Source organism: Dermacentor andersoni, chromosome 8 (assembly GCF_023375885.2).
Source record: "Dermacentor andersoni chromosome 8, qqDerAnde1_hic_scaffold, whole genome shotgun sequence".
Lineage (NCBI taxonomy): Eukaryota > Metazoa > Arthropoda > Arachnida > Ixodida > Ixodidae > Dermacentor > Dermacentor andersoni.
Window position 1 is genome coordinate 119,562,033 of NC_092821.1, and position 15,313 is coordinate 119,577,345.

The window sequence follows — 15,313 nt, forward strand, 5'->3', positions numbered from 1 at the left end:
CGAAGAGGACGTATCCAGGACGCCCGAATGGATGCCTTTGATTTTGCATGGGACGGTCTCTCAGATATCCGTCGTACGTCTAGATTTGTGGGAATACCCGGCAGATGTCCGAACGTTCTGCGCTGAACATCCATCGGATGTACTGCTGGATTATTAGCGGTCTACTCAGTGGTTTCATGTTGCACCGCAATTGCTCAAAGCAATAAAAAGGCGGGACATGAGCAACAGTGCTCGCTGTTCAGTTTTCACGACTTGGTAACACACTTCCTCATACTGTGTGCACCCGACTGATGGTACAACAGCACCTCATGCAATGCTCAATGACAAGTACTTTGGATATTATGTGTTTCCTCTATCTCTTTCAGTATTGTGCCTTTACCGTGTGTTCAAATTTTGTTGAGATAAGCCATTTACTCTGGGAAGCCGAAACCACAGCTGTGTTACATTGTCACGTAGGAACAAAATGAATATGTTGGTAATATTACAGGTGTTCGAGTAGTAAAATTTCCACTCGTCGAATAGAATACAAATACAGTCGAGTACTGTTAAGTCGACTTTAATGGGACCGACGAAATTGATCGAATTATTGGGCGGGTTGAATTAAACCAAGATGCAAAAAACTGACAGCACACACCACAGATTCATTTGGCAGTAGTTGCCCCAGTTTAACCCCCTCCTCCCAGTCAAACGCATGCTCACTTTGTTTCCAAAGTAGAACACTGATAGATAAATGACAATAAAGCTCCTAACAAAGTACAAATCTAACGCGCTTCCGATTTTTTTGGCAAGAAAAATTGTTGCACAATGGCGCCCGGTTTCCTAAAGTGGGCTTTGCCGCCCAGCATCTTAAAGTTACCTCAACAGCAGTACGGCTGCGTTATGCGGCAAAACATACAAACGTTGCGAAGGCGGTTTTGATTGATTGTGCGATTGGAGTGCGCAGGCAAAATTTTATCTTCAAAAAATAAAGAAGAAGCACGCATTCGATTCGGGTAATTAACGTAATAAGACATGGTGAGCTAGGGTTATTGCTTGACTATCTTCATAGAGCGGGCAGAAAACGGGCGTTTTCTACAAAGGACGACGTGTGTTCAAAGAAATCGCTGCCTCCTAAGCTCCGCCGAGACGGACACTGCTACTGTAGACGTCACTATCGGCGTCTCCACAGGGGTCAGGCGCCTGCCTGCTGACTTGTGAAGTTCGAATTATGCGGCAAAAGCTAATCTTAGGATCAAAATAACGAGCTTGGCATTGGCCAGGACCCTCGGTAGGGATCGAAATAGACAGAGTTGAATTAACGGAAGTGTACTGTATTCGAGAAAACAACATCCATATATCGAGTTTAATATGCTATTTCTAAATAGAGTGAACTGTAGCTTGCATGGAGCCGTCCTGGAAGAAGAAGAAAAAAAAGAAAAGAAAAGATAGGCTTAAGGACTTAGACGTACAGCACAGACGGAACAATCACACAAAAAGGAGGACATGACACAGAGCACAAACCACCAACAAAGGTTTATTTTTCGTGACAATTTTATACACTTGCACAGAGCCACCACGCATGTGCAAATAGTTACCTTCTAATTAAAAAAACAAGACAAGTATGAAAAAAAAATTACCTTCATTGCCTGCAGGTAGCAATAGGATTCCCCTTTCTTGTAGTAAGAAGCTAGGACATCAGGCAGACAGGCAAGAGCCTTAATGATAGAGAACACAACAATGTCAAAAGTGCATGTGATGGGTGGCTCGCTATTCATTGTATACTCATGCATGACAAGCTCACAAGAGAAATAATTGGGGCAGAAAATATTTTGAGATTTGGTCCTGAGTGCACATACGATGCTTTACCCACAGCTTCGGTTGCCAGAACTATTCTCTCAGCTTCCTTCAAGGTCCAACTCCCACGAGAAAGCATTCCTTTCTGCAACTTTTTGCTTCAGATTCAACATACAACTTTGTCCTGTAGCATTAGGTCTAACATGCCACGTACCAAAGTTGCATTTGTCGGCAAGTCGGCAGGGCTCGACAATAAACTGCTGATTAGTCCTCATTGTGGACAAGAATAAATAATCTGAAGCTTTCTGCAATCTTGTTTGGCTTGGGGTCCTGGAAGCCTTCCAGAATTTCAAGTTCTTCCTTGTAGGTGAGCTAGTTCACCTTACAAGAACATCACCCACCGGGGGCTTCAATTGACCTTGATCTAAGAGCCGAGACAAGAAGCATTCTCTTCTGTGCATCTTCCACAATGCTGCTATCCTCGAAGAAGAACTCAATTTAAATGACAAATGAAGTCCACTGCCCTTGCCGACATCAAACAGTGGCACTTGTTACGACACTGCACAAGTAGCGAAGCCCTTGCTTTTCAAAATGCGAGTACGTTTCTCATCGCCATTGCCGCACCATGCCGAGGCCTGACAATCCATGACGCACCAAACGTAGGCTGCTAGGACAAGAATCGTTTATTTTGTGGCAGCTCTCTTTTATAACCACCAGACAACAAGTACAATCTAAATCAAACAAGTACAATCTAGTACAGCTCAGGGCACGCATAAACAATCGCACTGACAGCACAATCTACTTTGCAGCAGTTTATTACATCCATAAGAACACTCCAGCATTAATGATGAAGCCATGACATTATTACTAGACCTACAGCTTTATAGTTGCCTTACATGACTTTCTTTGCATTCTAAAGGTACTCTGGAAGGACCAGTTGAATGAGTTCTTAGCTATAAAACTAAGATCTATCCATCCAATAGTCACTTTCACTTGTGGTGGCGCATGTGCCAATTTAACTGGTTTTTATGTAAACAGGTATTGAGACATAGGCGGCACTGATATGGCTTCTTGCATGTCATCATCGTCATCAGCCTGGTTACGCCCACTGCAGGGCAAAGGCCTCTCCCATACTTCTCCAACTACCCCTGTCATGTACTAATTGTGGCTGTGTTGTCCCTGCAAACTTCTTAATCTCATCTGCTCACGTAACTTTCTGCCGTCCCCTGCCACGCTTCCATTCCCTTGGAATACAGTTAGTAACCCTTAATGACCATCGGTTACCTTCCCTCCTCATTACATGTCCTGCCCATGCCCATTTCTTTTTCTTGATTTCAACCCATTTGTTCCCTCACCCAATCTGCTCTTTTCTTATCCCTTAATGTTACACATACCATTCTTCTTTCCACAGCTCGTTGTGTCATCCTCCATTTAAGTAGAACCCTTTTTGTAAGCCTCCAGGTTTCTGCCCCGTACGTGAGTACTGGTAAGACACAGCTGTTATACACTTTTCTCTTGAGGGATAATGGCAACCTGCTGTTCATGATCTGAGAATGCCTGCCAAATGCACCCCAGCCCATTCTTATTCTTTTGATTGTTTCAGTCTCAGGATCCGGATCTGCGGTCACTGCCTGTCCTAAGTAGATGTATTCCCTTACCGCTTCCAGTGCCTCATTACCTATCGTAAACTGCTGTTCTCTTTCGAGACTGTTAAACATTACTTTAGTTTTCTGCAGATTAATTTTTAGACCCACCCTTCGGCTTTGCCTCTCCAGGTCAGTGAGCATGCATTGCAGTTGGTCCCCCGAGTTACTAAGCAAGGCAATATCATCAGCGAATCTCAAGTTACTAAGGTATTCTCCATTAACTCTTATCCCCAATTCTTCCCAATCCAGGTCTCTGAATACCTACTGTAGACACGCTGTGAATAGCATTGGAGAGATCGTATCTCCCTGTCTGACGCCTCTCTTAATTGGGATTTTGTTGCTTTCTTTATGGAGGACTACGGAGGCTGTGGAGGCGCTATAGATATCTTTCAGTATTTTTACATACGGGTCGTCTACGGCCCGATTTCGCAATGCCTCCATGACTGCTGAGGTTTCGACCGAATCAAACGCTTTCTCGTAATCAATGAAAGCTGTATATAAGGGTTGGTTATATTCCGCACATTTCTCTATCACCCGATTGATAGTGTGAATATGGTCTATTGTTGAGTAGCCTTTACGGAATCCTGCCTGGTCCTTTGGTTGACAGAAGTCTAAGGTGTTCCTGATTCTATTTGCGATTACCTTAGTAAATACTTTGTAGGCAACGGACAGTAAGCTGATCGGTCTATAATTTTTCAAGTATTTGGCGTCCCCTTTCTTATCGATTAGGATTATGTTAGCATTCTTCCAAGATTCCGGTACGCTCGAGGTCATGAGGCACTGCATATAGAGGGTGGCCAGTTTTTCCAGAGCAATCAGCCCACCATCCTTCAGCAAATCTGCTGTTACCTGATCCTCCCCAGCTGCCTTCCCTCTGTGCATAGCTCCCAAGGCTTTTTTTTACTTCTTCTGGCATTACGTGTGGGATTTCAATTTCCTCTAGACTATTCTCTCTTCCATTATCGTCGTGGGTGCCACTGGTACTGTACAAATCTCTGTACAACCCCTCAGCCACTTGAACTATCTCATCCATATTAGTAATGATATTGCCGGCTTTGTCTCTTAGCGCATACATCTGATTCTTGCCTATTCCTAGTTTCTTCTTCACTGCATTTAGGCTTCCTCCATTCCTGAGAGCATGTTCAATTCTATCCATATTATACTTCCTTATGTCAGCTGTCTTACGCTTGTTGATTGACTTGGAAAGTCCTGCCAGTTCTATTCTAGCTGTAGGGTTAGAGGCTTTCATACATTGGCGTTTCTTGATCAGATCTTTCGTATCCTGCGATAGCTTACTGGTATCCTGTCTAACAGAGTTACCACTGACTTCTATTGCACACTCCTTAATGATGCCCATAAGATTGTCGTTCATATCTTCAACACTAAGGTCCTCTTCCTAAATTAAAGCCGAATACCCGTTCTGTAGCTTGATCCGGAATTCCTCTAGTTTCCCTCTTACCGCTAACTAATTGATCGGCTTCTTATGTACGAGTTTCTTCAGTTCCCTCTTCAGGTCTAGGCTAATTCGAGTTCTTACAATCCTATGGTCACTGCAGTGAACTTTGCCGAGCACGTCCACATCTTGTATGATGCCAGGGTTAGCGCAGAGTATAAGGTCTATTTCATTTCTAGTCTCGCCATTCGGGCTCCTCCACGTCCACTTTCAATTATCCCGCTTGCGGAAGAAGGTATTCATTATCCGCATATTATTCTGTTCTGCAAACTCTACTAATAACTCTCCCCTGTTATTCCTAGAGCCTATGCCATATTCCCCCACTGACTTGTCTCCAGCCTGCTTCTTGCCTACCTTGGCATTGAGGTTGCCCATCAGTATAGTGTATTTTGTTTTGACTTTACCCATCGCCGATTCCACATCTTCATAGAACATCTTCATAGAAGCTTTCGACTTCCTGGTCATCATGACCGGATGTGGGGGCGTAGACCTGTACAACCTTCATTTTGTACCTCTTATTAAGTTTCACAACAAGACCTGCCACCCTCTTGTTAATGCTATAGAATTCCTGTATGTTACCAGCTATATCCTTATTAATCAGGAATCTGACTCCTAGTTCTCGTCTCTCCGCTAAGCCCCGGTAGCACAGGACGTGCCCGCTTTTTAGCACTGTATATGCTTCATTTGTCCTCCTAACTTCACTGAGCCCTATTATATCCCACTTACTGCCCTCTAATTTCTCCAATAGCACTGCTAGGCTCGCCTCACTAGATAACATTCTAGCATTAAACGTTGCCAGGTTCAGATTCCTATGGCGGCCTGTCCGGAACCAGGGATTCTTAGCACCCTCTGCTGCGTCGCAGGTCTGACCGCCGCTGTGGTCAGTTGCTTCACAGCTGCTGGGGACTGAGGGCCGGGGTTTGATTGTTGTGTTCATATGGGAGGTTGTGGCCAAGTACTGCACCAGGGTGGCCAATCCTGCTCTGGTGAGGGAGTGCGTTACCGGTTCTGGTCACCGGGATCAGGCCGCACTCCAGGCCCGTTTATGCAATTTTATCAACACGTGGATTTCATTTATTTTTTGGTCTGGTGGAAAAGTGCGCGGTACCGGGATTCAAACCACGGTCCTTTTGCACGCGAGGTGGATGCTCTACCTCTATGCCAGCGCAACGTCTCTGCGCATGAGTGCGCAAGTGAACATTCAGAGTATGCTTTTGTAGGAAGCTCTGAGGGCATGAAGGGCACCGAAATGGCCTCTCGCCTGTGTGAGTGCGCAGGTGTGCCTTGAGATTACTCTTTACTGAAAATGTCTGAGGGCACAAATGGCACTCAAATGGCCGCTCGCCTGTATGGACCACGGTGTGTCTTTTCAGATCAGCCACTCTATCAGTCTTATAGTCACAGAAATTGCAGTGGTGGCGGCGTCGCTCACATGACTTCTCACTTTTCACAGTTGCAGCTTGACAACTGGAAGGCCTCGATGCTGCATAAACAAATTAAAACAGGTCACGGTTACCATAGTAACGCTTTTCATTTGAAAACTAAATCGTAATTATGAAATGCCAATAGAAAACACAATATAGACACTAATACTAATGATTGCTTTTTTATTCATTGAAGAAATACTGATAATTTCAGATCATACCAAACAGTGCACAGCTAGTCGACCATTTTTGATTTGCCTAATATATTTATGCGTGATTGCTCAATGACCGAGTTGGTGAAATTCACACATATTTTTGCCAAGAAAGAAATTTTGAATTGTAAGAACTTCATCAAGTGAGAGGAAGTGGAGCATACAATTATTGCAAGCTGCTGCTGCAGGGTTTTCAGTTTTTTCTCTTTAAGAAACCTGAAGTCCAATGCCAAAACAAGCAGTCTGGTACATAAGCCTCTCAGTAAAAAAAGAGCGGCTGGCTTCACAAATACACACACTTGAGGTGTCCAATTTATGTAGGACCGTACAAGAGCAACGACTGCTTCTAAAATGCAAGCAGCAACAAAGTATATGGTTCCTCAGGAGATGAGAATGCTGGCATGATGCAGTTTTGAACAGAGACTGGTTACTTTCAGTCGAGTGTGCTATGTTATTATCACTATTTTGTCATTTTATGGACGGTATTTATTCTGTCTGCCATTACTGCATAACACTCTGTAAAATAACATTTCTCTTGGCAGAACATGCATCGTGGGTGGTGGCTGTTAGGCACATAACTACAACAGGGTTCAACAGTACACTGTACACACCTCTGCTTGACACCTGGAACACCTAGAAAACACACCAATGTCAACAGTCATAACTGCATACAGTGGTCTGGATGTAGCTCCAGGAATGATCTTGTTCACAAACATTATTTCAGCTACACTATTGTGTTGCACTTTCTTTTGTTAAGCATAAAAGTTCTGAGTAAGCCTTAAGACACACACAGATAAAGAAGTGTCGAAAGAAGTGAACAATGATGCTGTCTTTTCTGGGAGGCTGATCCAGATATATTGTTTTACTGTGCATAAACTAGCTTAACTCAAGACAAGCAGTGCACGCAATGAGCCCACAGATTGAAGTACTTTGGTTGCTGATGAGCAGCAAACAGCCATGCACATGCATGTGTGTACAAGAAAAGACAACAAACAGATTATGCAGCACACTAAAAATGAGAACAACAAAGTATGAAAAACCCAGTCTCACTGACTGCTGCGTAAAAACACGACTGTTCTGCACCAACAAAGGCCATAGAATTTGAAATTGCAGAAAACACCAGAACAGAAAAGGTAATCTTTGAAAAGCAGGAACAAGTCAACACAAAAACGCTTTGCTGCCAATGCCCCAGCACTGTCGTCTAAACAGTAAATATAATTTATGTACAAGGCATTTTTAGTATGTATTTACATAAACATGGCTCATAAAAGAAAAAGCACTATTAAAACATACTATATCCAGTATAACAGAAAGTAGAATAAATAGTGTCTTGAATCCACAATTAATGCTTCAATTGTGAGACTGTAGAAACAAGGGGGTACCAAAGAAGACAAGCTGTAAAAAAAGGAGAAAGTACAAAATTAAAAAAGTCAAGCAGGACCACAGACAAATTTCTTTGAATTTGTTTTTCAAGCAGTTGCATAATTAATATTTATGGCCTGTAATACATCAACTTCCAAGTGCAATCACTCAAATTCTCTAGAAGCACCAAACAATTAAATATTAATGATATCAAAAAACTAACATAGTACAAGTGCAACAATTAAAACAACAAGAATTAAGAATGTACATACATTCACTAAACACTGCATTGTTCGCACTAAAATAGCCTTGGCAAACTGAATTTTTAATTAAACACTCGTTTACTATTGTAAAGGAAAGCTTACATTAATGAGAAGGCTGAAATAGAAGAATAACAAAAGAAGGATCTCCAAGAAAGCACCTAGAGGGAAAAACAATTCACCGATGATTACGATAATCCCTAATAAGAAACTTGAGTATATCATAATTTGAGTGCATCTCTCAACGTGTTTTCATTTCACGATGTATTGGCTGGTGCGGACAATCTGTCTCGTGCAGCACAATGCAAACGGAGGGAAGTGCTGCAAAACAAGTGACACTCAAGCACAACAACAGCGGTGAGCAGAGTCAGCGGTCGTCAAAAATCTGATTTCTACGTCAAGCGCATTGGCTTATAGACTTGCCTTGTCGAAGGTTCCAGAGAATTCGCTGCTGCCAGCATGGCTTGCAGAAAGTACTACATGATTCGTGTTGTGCACACACTCAGATTTCAGAAAGCTTTGGTGAAAAGAGCCAACGGATAGAACTAATGATAACATTCAAGAAACTTTGGTACATCCAGGCACGTTGCACTTCCAAGGGATAACATTAAACCTTTCTTAGCCAATGAAACCCAGTGACAGAAGAATAAAGGAGTGAGCAGACGACGCGTGGGACTCTGGTGCCATCTTGTAAAGGAGTGAGCAGACGACGCGTGGGACTCTGGTGCCATCTTGTAAAGGAGTGAGCAGACGACGCGTGGGACTCTGGTGCCATCTTATAGCGATCGTCGCAGGACACATCGTGCGCACCACCACGGTGCGCAGCCCCAAGCGGCACTGCGTGCGCTTTTCTTTTTCATCCTTCACTGTTGTGCTTGCGTGCTCAGTCATGTCGCCGCCGCCGCCACTCGCTACCGGAAAGGGCCATTAAGAGCTGTGCTCTAAAATACACCAGCCTAGAAGAAAAAGATCAAACCATATTGTGTACAAGAAGAACACTACAGGAGGGTACAGTCACGAAGATGCAGAAAACTTTACAATGTACGGCCATGAAAAAAAAAAAAAAAGTAACATTGCATATTGTGATGGGGTGCGAAGTAGGGTGAACGTAAAGCACGATTATAAGCAGAGGCTATCTATGGGAATGGCCAAGATGGCTGAACATGAGTAATGCCCCGGTCATCGTTGTCTTCTTCGTTAGTCCCAGGAGGTGGCTCGTAACAATGTTATTAAGAGGGTAGAGGGTGGGGGTCACAGCATCATGCTCTTCATCCACTAGTGACATACATCTAGAGAGAGAAAGAGGACAACAAGGTGTTATCAAGAATGAATATCTCAAGCATAGCTACCAGCCTCATAAACATTGCTCCACGCAATGCAGTTCTAAACTGCATTTTAATTTTGAGCGTAAGACGACATTATAACTAGTTCATGGTTTAATGGTGGTTATATCATTGTTATATGAGCTATTTACTTTATAACACAAAGCAAAGTAAAATATCTGTGCTCAACATATGGTGACTTGTCACTATGTACATCAGAAACTGCATTCTATCATATATGGCACACACATCTGTGCCTCAAATCTATCACAAACAAGTACTCAATTGTGAGAAGCTGCTTCAGCATATAGTTTGTGTACATTTTCCTAGTTCAAGTTGTTTCGCAGCGCCGAATTTTGTTTTGCTAAGCACGGAAAATGTAATAACCTCAGCTGATAAATAGCCACGATAAAAGTGAAACAGGAAACTGGTAAAGCTAACTGACCAGCAAATTACATTGAAGAAAAAGATTATGCTGACTTCACAGAGAAGCCAAGTCCAAAATGTCTTCATGCATTGCATGAGCTGGTTTAGCTCAGTGCAAGCACCGCGCTGTTAATTCCGAGAATGCAACTAATAATATGCCATAGTATACTACTGCCCTCTTACCCCCCAAAATATACAAGGCAACAGGCATTGTGTAGCCTAACGTAAACTATGTGTGAGGTGTTTATCTGGAACTCCGTCGTCATCTCATTGTGTAACTGGGCTTATCAAGAAAGATGCAGGCCGAAAAAATGACATTTTTGTTCTAAAATATGTTTCTAGATTTTGATTCTATATTTACGCTTCAATGTCCTATTTCTACGTGCAAGAATGTTAAGACCTTTCTCCAGCCGGAATATTGCGAAAAATGATTCTAATGGGGGCATGGTAGGTGTAGGAGTTTATTTCCATTCACACTCCACAGATAAGGCTCGCAACAAGCACAACTATTGCCCAAATCGCGAGCTTTCCTGGTGTAACAATAGACAAGCACTAGCTCTGGCCAAGTCGACACCAGCAGGTCCTTCACTTTTCATCAGTGCCCAGGTCGAAGGCTGTGCTCCCTACATACGAGAGGCTGACGGGCAAAAACATGCCATTTTGCTGCATTCAGGGCAAACTCCAAAATGCGGCTGAGCCTTTCAGCAGCAAGATTTGGTCGCATTGCCACACACAACTAGCTTCATGCTGTGAAACCATGTTACAACCATGTTATAAAGCTATACTGTTGTGCAACACAGGCTTTGAGGGAGATTCTGCAGCAGTTGGAAATCCTGCAAACTTGAGAAATGTCAGCTCTAAGCAATGACAGAGACCAGATAGGAATCAAATGATTCTGTGGAACACAGAGGGCTGAAGATAAATCCTCTCATCAGAGTACAGCGACACCACCAATGCAGCAGGAAAATGTTAAACTGAAAAAGACCATTCTGCATTCTCAGCATACTTCACGGAAATTGATATTATGCAACAGTAATACCATGTTTATGAACTTTCAATTTTATTTTCCTCTTTCTTTTCAATCTTAGACTGTTTTTACTAGTACTTGTGGAAAAAAAAAGATGTCTGTAGGTAGTGTGGTTCAACATCAGCCAGATTTTGCTTGCACATGTACAGGAATTTAGAGACAATGGTTTTGGCATTATTGTAATTCGCGGCCATTTTATTCATGTGCATTTAAGGATTACAATTACCAATGCTCTTGATAACTACACTTATGACTAAATTTTGTTATTTAAATGATGTGTGTTAAAGAAAAAATGTATTGCGTATATTTTTAAAATATATTTTTTAAAGCCGTATATAGTATATTTTATAACTGAATCATAGGCTTCATTTTAAGCCAGAGCCTCGCACACTTTCCTATTTCCAGGGAGCACAAAAAGATAATCAGATAAAATATTGGGAAACTAGTATATTTAAAAAAATAAAGGAGAATCAGTTCTGTTCATGAATTCCATCCAATTACTTTCGTTAATAACGAAAACTGATCTTTATGCATCCAAAAAATATATTACTAGAGAAAGATGACGCGCCAGTGCTGCAGAATTGTCAGTACCGTAGTTGTAACAGTGTACAAATGGAGTAAGCATATGGATTCTGACACTTGGCTCAAAACTTAGACTGCCGATAAACATTTGTCACAGCGAGTGCATTCAATGGGATAAATGGTGAACAGAACTGAATAAGCTGATTGCCTGCAATAAGTGCAAGCCTGAAAATACAGTCCCTCTTTAACTCAAACTCTGATATCTCAAAATATTGGTTAAGGTGAAATTTTCCCCTGGCTTGGTGTCAACCCCATGCATTATTTAGTTCTTCCCCCTTAAATGCCCTTGTGCCATGCTCCGGACAGGTATCTCAAAATCTCGACTGCGGAAATGCCAGACAATAGTGATTACCCAAACGTTTCCATACTATGTTCGCAGCTGTGATACTGCCAAAAAGTAACAGAACCGCAAGTTTACAGCGAATTCTACTTCATTTCATGGCACTCTTATCCATCGTTCACAGCCGGCTGCGATTTCCTCGATAATGTCAGCACAGTGTTGCTTTGACTCCTGACGAAGCACGGTAGCTCCTGAACAGGAATACTCCCATTCACGGTACAGGTGCGGTACCGGTATATTTGGTGTGTTTTTGGCATTTCCTTAAGCAACAAGTTCGGGGCCACTGTTTTGCAGCAAGGCCTTTTCCAATGCCATTTGATATCTCGCTTTGTCAATGGTTATAGCGACGCTCTGCCTGAATTATCAATGGTATAAGCCAGCTCAGAATGGTGGATGAAAGAGTGGCAAATACACATATGCAAGTGCAAGGCATGGCTACAAAATCGCGGCTTTTGGGTGGTATTTGCAGTTGGTTACTTTTTTGGGGATATGAGCACTGTCAGCCGTACATGCCCGACAGATCGCTGTTGGCCGTAGACACACGACATATCGGGTGTCAAGTCACACAACATATCCTAAAAGTCATCTACTTCCGGTATATTGAGCTCTTGCGAGAAATTTAGCAGCTACTGAAGCCGACTTCCAGAGGCTCTACATAGTCTATGCACAGTCAGGGGCTTATACTTTTGTTAATTTGCCTATCTCAAAACTGCGCTGCTCTAGAAATTTTTAACGGTCTTTATAACTTCGAGTTAACAGGGTTTTACTGTATCAACAAGAATAAACAAATCACAGTCACCAAACACAATAATTTATTTAGTGCCCGATAACAAATTTAGCTAACTTAATTTTTATTTGAGGCCAAGAATAATCGATTACTATAAAGAAATGCCATGTGCGAAAAGATAACCAGAAGGCTGAAATTTAGTAATACGAAAGAAAAAGAAAGCTTAGAAAGTACACCCACGTAAGGACCTAGAATCAAAGGGAACATGAGCCTGATGGAGAAGATCACATATTATTATGTGCCAAACAACACTACCACAGGTAGCAGTCGTACAGATGAAGGAAAATTATGAAAGGTACAGCTATGGACAAAAGCAGAAACATCACATACTTAAAAAATGCAATATGAAGATCCTGCAAATACATTCCCAATCTCCCAGTAACATACAGGGTGCCTACTAAGTTGACATTTCCAAATTCCCCGAGTTTTCCAGGTTTTCCCTGAGTGCCTTTGCAAAATTTCAGTGACGCAGAATTTTCTTTCGGTGCTTGGTGCGAAAAATGGAAAATGAACATTATTAAAAAAAAAAATGGTTGTTTTGTCACAAAAAGAGTAGCACCTATAATTGGGACATATTCCTTGAATGGGTCACTTTTAACCAGAGTTCGACAATACAAATACCTTGGTGTAACATTTACTGACAATCTCTTATCGACTACACACAGTGACCAAACTTGTTCAAAGGCCCTAAAACAACTTGGTTACCAACATCGTACTATGCAAAAGGCTCCGAAGGCAACTAAACTCTTAATGTATAAAACTCTTGTTCGCCCCATTACCGATCATGCCGTAACAGTCTGGTCACCCCATAACAAAAACAACATAATCAAACTAGAAGCAGTTCACAAAAAAGCCGTCCGTGTCATTTTCTCACCAGTATGACCGCTATTTTTCAACCTCTTCTGCCCTCCCTAGCTGAAACTAACATTACTTTCAGTACGTCCTGAGGTGCAATCATTAAAACTTTTGCGCAACATAACAAGTCCTATCACACTTCAAACACATCTTGCATATCTTTTACCAAGCCTTCTTGCACGCGTAACTTCCACGAGCTTAATCTTAACCCTTTCTATGCCCGTACAAATACTTTCAAGTACAGCTTCTTTCCCCGCACAATACATGTGCGGAATTCCTTACCTGGCTGCCATCGTTCACTCCTGATAAGCGAATTCAAAAGTGCTCTCTACGAAAACCAGTATGTGTAACTACTTAAATTATGTTTAGTTTATACTTTATGTGTATGCATACTGCTGTTTCGTTCCTTTTAAGAATCAATGAAAGCGATTTTCCCGTTCTTTGACTGTCTTATAAATGTTGTAACACTCACTGTTGATTTCACTTTATTTTTTGTTCACCACTGTTTTTACCCACTCCTGCAATAGCCCTCGTATGGGGCTGCAGTATGTGCAAATAAATGAAATTTAAAAAATGTCAAGGCGGGCTGACATGTTGCCCGATGCTGTCATTCTCTAGTAAGCATGTTAAAAAATAAAAAAGACAATTTAATCCAGCTTTTATAATAAGTAGTAGTGCTTATTTTATTCAATAAGAAAACAGAAAGGAGTGGAGGGGGGTGCTAGTGAAATGTTCAGCATATAAAATACCTGCAAAAAAAAAGATTGTAAAACGTATTGCGAATCGAGTCGAACATTCTCAAATACAAATAAAAAGGAGATGCATACAGAAGCAAATATTTTCGAATATGAGCTATTCCTATCAATTGATTACAAGCTCATTGGTATGATGTCCGAACTCTGTCACAAGTGAGATTCTTTCTCAACAGCTGTCAAGTCACCCTCAACTGTCCAGACATACTCTCAGCCTGCGCACAATGCCTCAGCGTTGCGTTTCACTGCTCAGAAGAGTTTATTCTGGTTTGGATGAGGGTCACTTGCATCTCGACATTAGCCAACACTTTGTTTTTTGAGCTCAAGCTCGTTCAAAACGACGCCAGCACACTTCCTTTCCCATTCATTCCTCAATGTGTAGGTCCTTTCTGTTCCAGTCTTCCTTCTGACGAATGTTCACTTCATGAACCATTTGAACTATCCTCTTGGTCAGCTTCACAGTCAACGTATGATTTTTAGTACTCCCTAGGGGCCGCGAAAGCATCTGAAAAATAGGGCAGTTCGACAAAATGAACACGTATTTTACTGCCCTTAAGTGCTCAATTCGCCACAAATACATCCGAAAAAGCTCTGAATACCCGCCAGAACACTTATTAGGCATATTGATGCTCGTACTGTGACTAGAGATGGAGAGTGCACGCGTGTATAATTTAGGAATACACACTGCGTACTGTGACAATTGACCCTTCTCACGCTTGTTATGCTTCACCGCAATACTTTTGCATATGCTTCACCACGTAAAACTGCTGCACTAATGTGAAGATAAATTCCGGAAACCGGCATTATGTAGCGCGCCGTGCTTTGCGAGCTTCGAAGCTAATAACGAGGACGACAAAGGCGGAGTTGCATTGCTGACAGTGGCAAATTCTTTCAATGAAAAACACAGCACCGAACGGCAAGAAACTTAACAGCGAACGTCGAAGCAGCTAGGCCTAGCGCTGCCACGGTGGTGGAACCTACAGCTGCAAGCAGATCTGCGCGCGAGAGTGCTGTTCGAGGCGGCAGTAGTGGCTTTGTTTGATTAATGCCATTTCAGACCTGCGGTCACGGCAAAATGTCAGAAAAATCGGA

The 15,313-nt window shown here is 42.1% G+C and overlaps 1 long non-coding RNA gene across 1 annotated transcript; it reads right to left on the reverse strand.

The window, feature by feature from the left end:
• Window positions 1-1,493: 1,493 nt before the first annotated feature.
• On the reverse strand, window positions 1,494-10,901 carry LOC129384317 (uncharacterized). The gene is made up of 2 exons (XR_008612050.2): window positions 7,802-10,901; window positions 1,494-6,355 (listed from the first exon to the last, which is right to left on the reverse strand). It is a non-coding gene; the product is annotated as an uncharacterized lncRNA (long non-coding RNA).
• Window positions 10,902-15,313: the final 4,412 nt, after the last annotated feature.